Source organism: Schistocerca gregaria, unplaced genomic scaffold (assembly GCF_023897955.1).
Source record: "Schistocerca gregaria isolate iqSchGreg1 unplaced genomic scaffold, iqSchGreg1.2 ptg000174l, whole genome shotgun sequence".
NCBI lineage: Eukaryota > Metazoa > Arthropoda > Insecta > Orthoptera > Acrididae > Schistocerca > Schistocerca gregaria.
In genome coordinates this window covers 2,137,200-2,145,413 of record NW_026061726.1, presented here as the reverse complement: position 1 = coordinate 2,145,413, position 8,214 = coordinate 2,137,200, and the positions used below count along the sequence as shown (strand labels likewise).

Sequence of the window (8,214 nt, the reverse complement as noted above, 5' to 3'; positions counted from 1 at the left end):
GCGTGAGCGTCGTGGAAAGTCGGAAAAGTTGGCTGCGAGGGTGAGTGCCAAGTTTGGCGAGCGTTTCGTAGTATGCGCAATGCAATGGAGACGCGGAAACTTGTTGTGGCCCAGTGTTTTGCAGTTGGACGACAAGATTGGTACACAGTAGTAAAGAGCGAGGCACTGAGTTGGCATGAATAATGGAGTGCACAATGGGGCTCGAGATGTGTTTGTTACCTCAGGTGCTGTATGATTGTCGACAAGGAGTGAAAACGGAGCAATTTGTGACGGCTCTTTCAATTTAAGACGTTAAAAACAGACGGAATTTGCATTTGTAATACCAGAGCATCGAAACTACTTGGAACTTTTGTGTATATGAACGGGTCCGCGCCTTTGTACTCTGCTCCCTTCACCGCTACAAACCAACCAACCATCGTGTCCGTGCGCATCTGAGTCGCAAAGAATGGGGAATAGCGCAGTTTGCTCGTGCATGTAGCGTAGCTCAGTTGGTAGAGCATTCGCTTCGCATGTGAAATGTCCAAGGTTCAAGCCGCGGCGCATCCATTTTTTGTGGTCAGTGCATGGTAAGTGTTGATAACAGATGCCGTAGCAATCGATTCATGGAGTGAGTTGTATGTTTTGCGATAGTCTGTCTCTTACAAGCAAGCACAGGTGAAATAGGTGCGAGCACAGGAAGCTTGCAGACCCTCGCTGCCTGCAGACACCGAGCAGGCACACTAGGAGGGCGGCCTAAGCCGTAGGCGAAATGTGCTCATTCGCTTTGGCGCGACGTCGATCTATAAATAATGCTGTCACTAGCGTGAGCGTCGTGGAAAGTCGGAAAAGTCGGCTGCGAGGGTGAGTGCCAAGTTTGGGGAGCGTTTCGTAGTATGCGCAGTGCAATGGAGACGCGGAAACTTGTTGTGGCCCAGTGTTTTGCAGTTGGACGACAAGATTGGTACACAGTAGTAAAGAGCGAGGCACTGAGTGCACAATGGGGTTCGAGATGTGTTTGTTACCTCAGGTGCTGTATGATTGTCGACAAGGAGTGAAAACGGAGCAATTTGTGACGGCTCTTTCAATTTAAGACGTTAAAAACAGACGGAATTTGCATTTGTAATACCAGAGCATCGAAACTACTTGGAACTTTTGTGTATATGAACGGGTCCGCGCCTTTGTACTCTGCTCCCTTCACCGCTACAAACCAACCAACCATCGTGTCCGTGCGCATCTGAGTCGCAATGAATGGGGAATAGCGCAGTTTGCTCGTGCATGGGGCGTAGCGCAGTTGGTAGAGCGTTCGCTTCGCATGTGAAACGTCCAGGGTTCAAGCCGCGGCGCCTCCATTTTTTGTGGTCAGTGCATGGTAAGTGTTGGTCGCGGCGAACCTAAAGGCACGCAAGATGTTGTAAAGCCAGCGTCACAGACTGATATGATGTATACTGACGTAAGGAGAGCAAGATGTAAGTGTGGGGACCGGCTGTTATCGAGGTGTCATCGAGTGCAGATCTGTCTCAGGTATCGCGGCTTAACCTTATTGAAGTCTAGAGGGTGGACAACACGTTGGTCTTACTCAGAGCGGTGTCCGAATTCTATTTTCGACGTTATACGTGCCACTTTCATTGTGGCCAACTACGATTCGATACAGAATGCACGAAACCTGAAAGACACCCTAACGGATACATAGAGAGTAGTGTTTGTCTGCTGAATAATGGGAGTGCAAGGGTCTGTGTCGACAATATGGCTGTATGTAGCACCATTAGTCTTCGGGGCGGCGGGCGTAGCTCAGATGGTAGAGCGCTCGCTTAGTATGCGAGAGGTACTGGGATCAATACCCAGTGCCTCCAGAATTTTTAACACACCTACTTGCGCACCTTGATATGCAAGTGGAATAATTCACAGCCAGCAGATGTGTCTAGGAAGATACAAGCTTTCGCCGAGTTCACGTAAATCCCACTGCACATTCCTATTCTTTGCATACAGTCAGCTGCTACTGGTGTTGCTAGTTGTGACTGCTGATAACAGATGCCGTAGCAATCAATTCATGGAGTGAGTTGTATGTTTTGCGATAGTCTGTCTCTGACAAGCAAGCACAGGTTACATAGGTGCGAACACAGGAAGCTTGCAGACCCTCGCTGCCTGCAGACACCGAGCAGCCACACTAGGAGGGCGGCCTAAGCCGTAGGCGAAATGTGCTCATTCGCTTTGGCGCGACGTCGAACTATAAATAATGCTGTCACTAGCGTGAGCGTCGTGGAAAGTCGGAAAAGTCGGCTGCGAGGGTGAGTGCCAAGTTTGGGGAGCGTTTCGTAGTATGCGCAGTGCAATGGAGACGCGGAAACTTGTTGTGGCCCAGTGTTTTGCAGTTGGACGACAAGATTGGTACACAGTAGTAAAGAGCGAGGCACTGAGTTGGCATGAATAATGGAGTGCACAATGGGGCTCGAGATGTGTTTGTTACGTCAGGTGCCGTATGATTGTCGACAAGGAGTGAAAACGGAGCAATTTGTGACGGCTCTTTCAATTTAAGACGTTAAAAACAGACGGAATTTGCATTTGTAATACCAGAGCATCGAAACTACTTGGAACTTTTGTGTATATGAACGGGTCCGCGCCTTTGTACTCTGCTCCCTTTACCGCTACAAACCAACAAACCATCGTGTCCGTGCGCATCTGAGTCGCAAAAAATTGGGAATAGCGCAGTTTGCTCGTGCATGGGGCGTAGCTCAGTTGGTAGAGCGTTCGCTTCGCATTTGTGAAAAGTCCAGGGTTCAAGCCGCGGCGACTCCATTTTTTGAGGTCAGTGCATGGTAAGTGTTGGTCGCGGCGAACCTAAAGGCACGCAAGATGTTGCAAAGCCAGCGTCACAGACTGATATGATGTACACTGACGTAAGGAGAGCAAGATGTAAGTGTGGGGACCGGCTGTTATCGAGGTGTCATCGAGAGCAGATCTGTCTTAGGTATCGCGGCTTAACCTCATTGAAGTCTAGAGGGTGGACAACACGTTGGTCTTACTCAGAGCGGTGTCCGAATTCTATTTTCGACGTTATACGTGCCACTTTCATTGTGGCCAACTACGATTCGATACAGAATGCACGAAACCTGAAAGTCACCCTAACGGATACATAGAGAGTAATGTTTGTCTGCTGAATAATGGGAGTGCAAGGGTCTGTGTCGTCTATATGGCTGTATGTAGCACCATTAGTCTTCGGGGTGGCGGGCGTAGCTCAGATGTTAGAGCGCTTGCTTAGTATGCGAGAGGTAATGGGATCAATACCCAGTGCCTCCAGAATTTTTAACACACCTACATGCGCACCTTGATATGCAAGTGGAATAATTCACAGCCAGCAGATGTGTCTAGGAAGATACAAGCTTGCGCTGAGTTCACGTAAATCCCACTGCACATTCCTATTCTTTGCGTGCAGTCAGCTGCTACAGGTGTTGCTAGTTGTGACTGCTGATAACAGATGCCGTAGCAATCAGTTCATGGAGTGAGTTGTATGTTTTGCGATAGTCTGTCTCTGACAAGCAAGCACAGGTGACATAGGTGCGAACGCAGGAAGCTTGCAGACCCTCGCTGCCTGCAGACACCGAGCAGCCACACTAGGAGGGCGGCCTAAGCCGTAGGCGAAATGTGCTCATTCGCTTTGGCGCGACGTCGAACTATAAATAATGCTGTCACTAGCGTGAGCGTCGTGGAAAGTCGGAAAAGTCGGCTGCGAGGGTGAGTGCCAAGTTTGGGGAGCGTTTCGTAGTATGCGCAGTGCAATGGAGACGCGGAAACTTGTTGTGGCCCAGTGTTTTGCAGTTGGACGACAAGATTGGTACACAGTAGTAAAGAGCGAGGCACTGAGTTGGCATGAATAATGGAGTGCACAATGGGGCTCGAGATGTGTTTGTTACCTCAGGTGCTGTATGATTGTCGACAAGGAGTGAAAACGGAGCAATTTGTGACGGCTCTTTCAATTTAAGACGTTAAAAACAGACGGAATTTGCATTTGTAATACCAGAGCATCGAAACTACTTGGAACTTTTGTGTATATGAACGGGTCCGCGCCTTTGTACTCTGCTCCCTTCACCGCTACAAACCAACCAACCATCGTGTCCGTGCGCATCTGAGTCGCAAAAAATGGGGAATAGCGCAGTTTGCTCGTGCATGGGGCGTAGCTCAGTTGGTAGAGCGTTCGCTTGGCATGTGGAAGGACCAGGGTTCAAGCCGCGGCGCCTCAATTTTTTGTGGTGAGTGCATGGTAAGTGTTGGTCGCGGCGAACCTAAAGGCACGCAAGATGTTGCAAAGCAAGCGTCACAGACTGATATGATGTATACTGACGTAAGGAGAGCAAGATGTAAGTGTGGGGACCGGCTGTTATCGAGGTGTCATCGAGTGCCGATCTGTCTTAGGTATCGCGGCTTAACCTCATTGATGTCTAGAGGGTGGACAACACGTTGGTCTTACTCAGAGCGGTGTCCGAATTCTATTTTCGACGTTATACGTGCCACTTTCATTGTGGCCAACTACGATTCGATACAAAATGCACGAAGCCTGAAAGACACCCTAACGGATACATAGAGAGTAGTGTTTGTCTGCTGAATAATGGGAGTGCAAGGGTCTGTGTCGTCTATATGGCTGTATGTAGCACCATTAGTATTCGGGGGGCGGGCGTAGCTCAGAAGGTAGAGCGCTTGCTTAGTATGCGAGAGGTACTGGGCTCAATACCCAGTGCCTCCAGAATTTTTAACACACCTACATGCGCACCTTGATATGCAAGTGGAATAACTCACAGCCAGCAGATGTGTCTAGGAAGATACAAGCTTGCGCCGAGTTCACGTAAATCCCACTGCACATTCCTATTCTTTGCGTGCAGTCAGCTGCTACAGGTGTTGCTAGTTGTGACTGCTGATAACAGATGCCGTAGCAATCAATTCATGGAGTGAGTTGTATGTTTTGCGATAGTCTGTCTCTGACAAGCAAGCACAGGTGACATAGGTGCGAACACAGGAAGCTTGCAGACCCTCGCTGCCTGCAGACACCGAGCAGCCACACTAGAAGGGCGGCCTAAGCCGTAGGCGAAATGTGCTCATTCGCTTTGGCGCGACGTCGAACTATAAATAAAGCTGTCACTTTTGTGAGCGTCGTGGAAAGTTGGAAAAGTCGGCTGCGTGGGTGAGTGCCAAGTTTGGGGAGCGTTTCGTAGTATGCGAAGTGCAATGGAGACGCGGAAACTTGTTTTGGTCCAGTGTTTTGCAGTTGGACGACAAGATTGGTACACAGTAGTAAAGAGCGAGGCACTGAGTTGGCATGAATAATGGAGTGCACAATGGGGCTCGAGATGTGTTTGTTACCTCAGGTGCGGTATGATTGTCGACAAGGAGTGAAAACGGAGCAATTTGTGACGGCTCTTTCAATTTAAGACGTTAAAAACAGACGGAATTTGCATTTGTAATACCAGAGCATCGAAACTACTTGGAACTTTTGTGTATATGAACGGGTCCGCGCCTTTGTATGTAGCACCATTAGTCTTCGGGGCGGCGGGCGTAGCTCAGATGGTAGAGCGCTCGCTTAGTATGCGAGAGGTACTGGGATCAATACCCAGTGCCTCCAGAATTTTTAACACACCTACTTGCGCACCTTGATATGCAAGTGGAATAATTCACAGCCAGCAGATGTGTCTAGGAAGATACAAGCTTTCGCCGAGTTCACGTAAATCCCACTGCACATTGCTATTCTTTGCATACAGTCAGCTGCTACTGGTGTTGCTAGTTGTGACTGCTGATAACAGATGCCGTAGCAATCAATTCATGGAGTGAGTTGTATGTTTTGCGATAGTCTGTCTCTGACAAGCAAGCACAGGTTACATAGGTGCGAACACAGGAAGCTTGCAGACCCTCGCTGCCAGCAGACACCGAGCAGCCACACTAGGAGGGCGGCCTAAGCCGTAGGCGAAATGTGCTCATTCGCTTTGGCGCGACGTCGAACTATAAATAATGCTGTCACTAGCGTGAGCGTCGTGGAAAGTCGGAAAAGTCGGCTGCGAGGGTGAGTGCCAAGTTTGGGGAGCGTTTCGTAGTATGCGCAGTGCAATGGAGACGCGGAAACTTGTTGTGGCCCAGTGTTTTGCAGTTGGACGACAAGATTGGTACACAGTAGTAAAGAGCGAGGCACTGAGTTGGCATGAATAATGGAGTGCACAATGGGGCTCGAGATGTGTTTGTTACCTCAGGTGCCGTATGATTGTCGACAAGGAGTGAAAACGGAGCAATTTGTGACGGCTCTTTCAATTTAAGACGTTAAAAACAGACGGAATTTGCATTTTTAATACCAGAGCATCGAAACTACTTGGAACTTTTGTGTATATGAACGGGTCCGCGCCTTTGTACTCTGCTCCCTTTACCGCTACAAACCAACAAACCATCGTGTCCGTGCGCATCTGAGTCGCAAAAAATTGGGAATAGCGCAGTTTGCTCGTGCGTGGCGTGTAGCTCAGTTGGTAGAGCGTTCGCTTCGCATTTGTGAAAAGTCCAGGGTTCAAGCCGCGGCGACTCCATTTTTTGAGGTCAGTGCATGGTAAGTGTTGGTCGCGGCGAACCTAAAGGCACGCAAGATGTTGCAAAGCCAGCGTCACAGACTGATATGATGTACACTGACGTAAGGAGAGCAAGATGTAAGTGTGGGGACCGGCTGTTATCGAGGTGTCATCGAGAGCAGATCTGTCTTAGGTATCGCGGCTTAACCTCATTGAAGTCTAGAGGGTGGACAACACGTTGGTCTTACTCAGAGCGGTGTCCGAATTCTATTTTCGACGTTATACGTGCCACTTTCATTGTGGCCAACTACGATTCGATACAGAATGCACGAAACCTGAAAGTCACCCTAACGGATACATAGAGAGTAATGTTTGTCTGCTGAATAATGGGAGTGCAAGGGTCTGTGTCGTCTATATGGCTGTATGTAGCACCATTAGTCTTCGGGGGGGCGGGCGTAGCTCAGATGTTAGAGCGCTTGCTTAGTATGCGAGAGGTAATGGGATCAATACCCAGTGCCTCCAGAATTTTTAACACACCTACATGCGCACCTTGATATGCAAGTGGAATAATTCACAGCCAGCAGATGTGTCTAGGAAGATACAAGCTTGCGCTGAGTTCACGTAAATCCCACTGCACATTCCTATTCTTTGCGTGCAGTCAGCTGCTACAGGTGTTGCTAGTTGTGACTGCTGATAACAGATGCCGTAGCAATCAATTCATGGAGTGAGTTGTATGTTTTGCGATAGTCTGTCTCTGACAAGCAAGCACAGGTGACATAGGTGCGAACACAGGAAGCTTGCAGACCCTCGCTGCCTGCAGACACCGAGCAGCCACACTAGGAGGGCGGCCTAAGCCGTAGGCGAAATGTGCTCATTCGCTTTGGCGCGACGTCGAACTATAAATAATGCTGTCACTAGCGTGAGCGTCGTGGAAAGTCGGAAAAGTCGGCTGCGAGGGTGAGTGCCAAGTTTGGGGAGCGTTTCGTAGTATGCGCAGTGCAATGGAGACGCGGAAACTTGTTGTGGCCCAGTGTTTTGCAGTTGGACGACAAGATTGGTACACAGTAGTAAAGAGCGAGGCACTGAGTTGGCATGAATAATGGAGTGCACAATGGGGCTCGAGATGTGTTTGTTACCTCAGGTGCTGTATGATTGTCGACAAGGAGTGAAAACGGAGCAATTTGTGACGGCTCTTTCAATTTAAGACGTTAAAAACAGACGGAATTTGCATTTGTAATACCAGAGCATCGAAACTACTTGGAACTTTTGTGTATATGAACGGGTCCGCGCCTTTGTACTCTGCTCCCTTCACCGCTACAAACCAACCAACCATCGTGTCCGTGCGCATCTGAGTCGCAAAAAATGGGGAATAGCGCAGTTTGCTCGTGCATGGGGCGTAGCTCAGTTGGTAGAGCGTTCGCTTGGCATGTGGAAGGACCAGGGTTCAAGCCGCGGCGCCTCAATTTTTTGTGGTGAGTGCATGGTAAGTGTTGGTCGCGGCGAACCTAAAGGCACGCAAGATGTTGCAAAGCAAGCGTCACAGACTGATATGATGTATACTGACGTAAGGAGAGCAAGATGTAAGTGTGGGGACCGGCTGTTATCGAGGTGTCATCGAGTGCCGATCTGTCTTAGGTATCGCGGCTTAACCTCATTGATGTCTAGAGGGTGGACAACACGTTGGTCTTACTCAGAGCGGTGTCCG

General features: G+C 49.2%; 2 non-coding genes across 2 annotated transcripts; both read left to right on the top strand.

Moving 5' to 3' along the window:
- The first annotated feature begins 4,141 nt into the window (after window positions 1–4,141).
- Trnaa-ggc (transfer RNA alanine (anticodon GGC)) lies at window positions 4,142–4,214 on the top strand. Its single transcript has one exon. It is a non-coding gene; the product is annotated as a tRNA-Ala (tRNA).
- A 3,685-nt stretch (window positions 4,215–7,899) lies between these two features.
- Trnaa-ggc (transfer RNA alanine (anticodon GGC)) lies at window positions 7,900–7,972 on the top strand. Its single transcript has one exon. It is a non-coding gene; the product is annotated as a tRNA-Ala (tRNA).
- The last annotated feature ends 242 nt before the right edge of the window (window positions 7,973–8,214 follow it).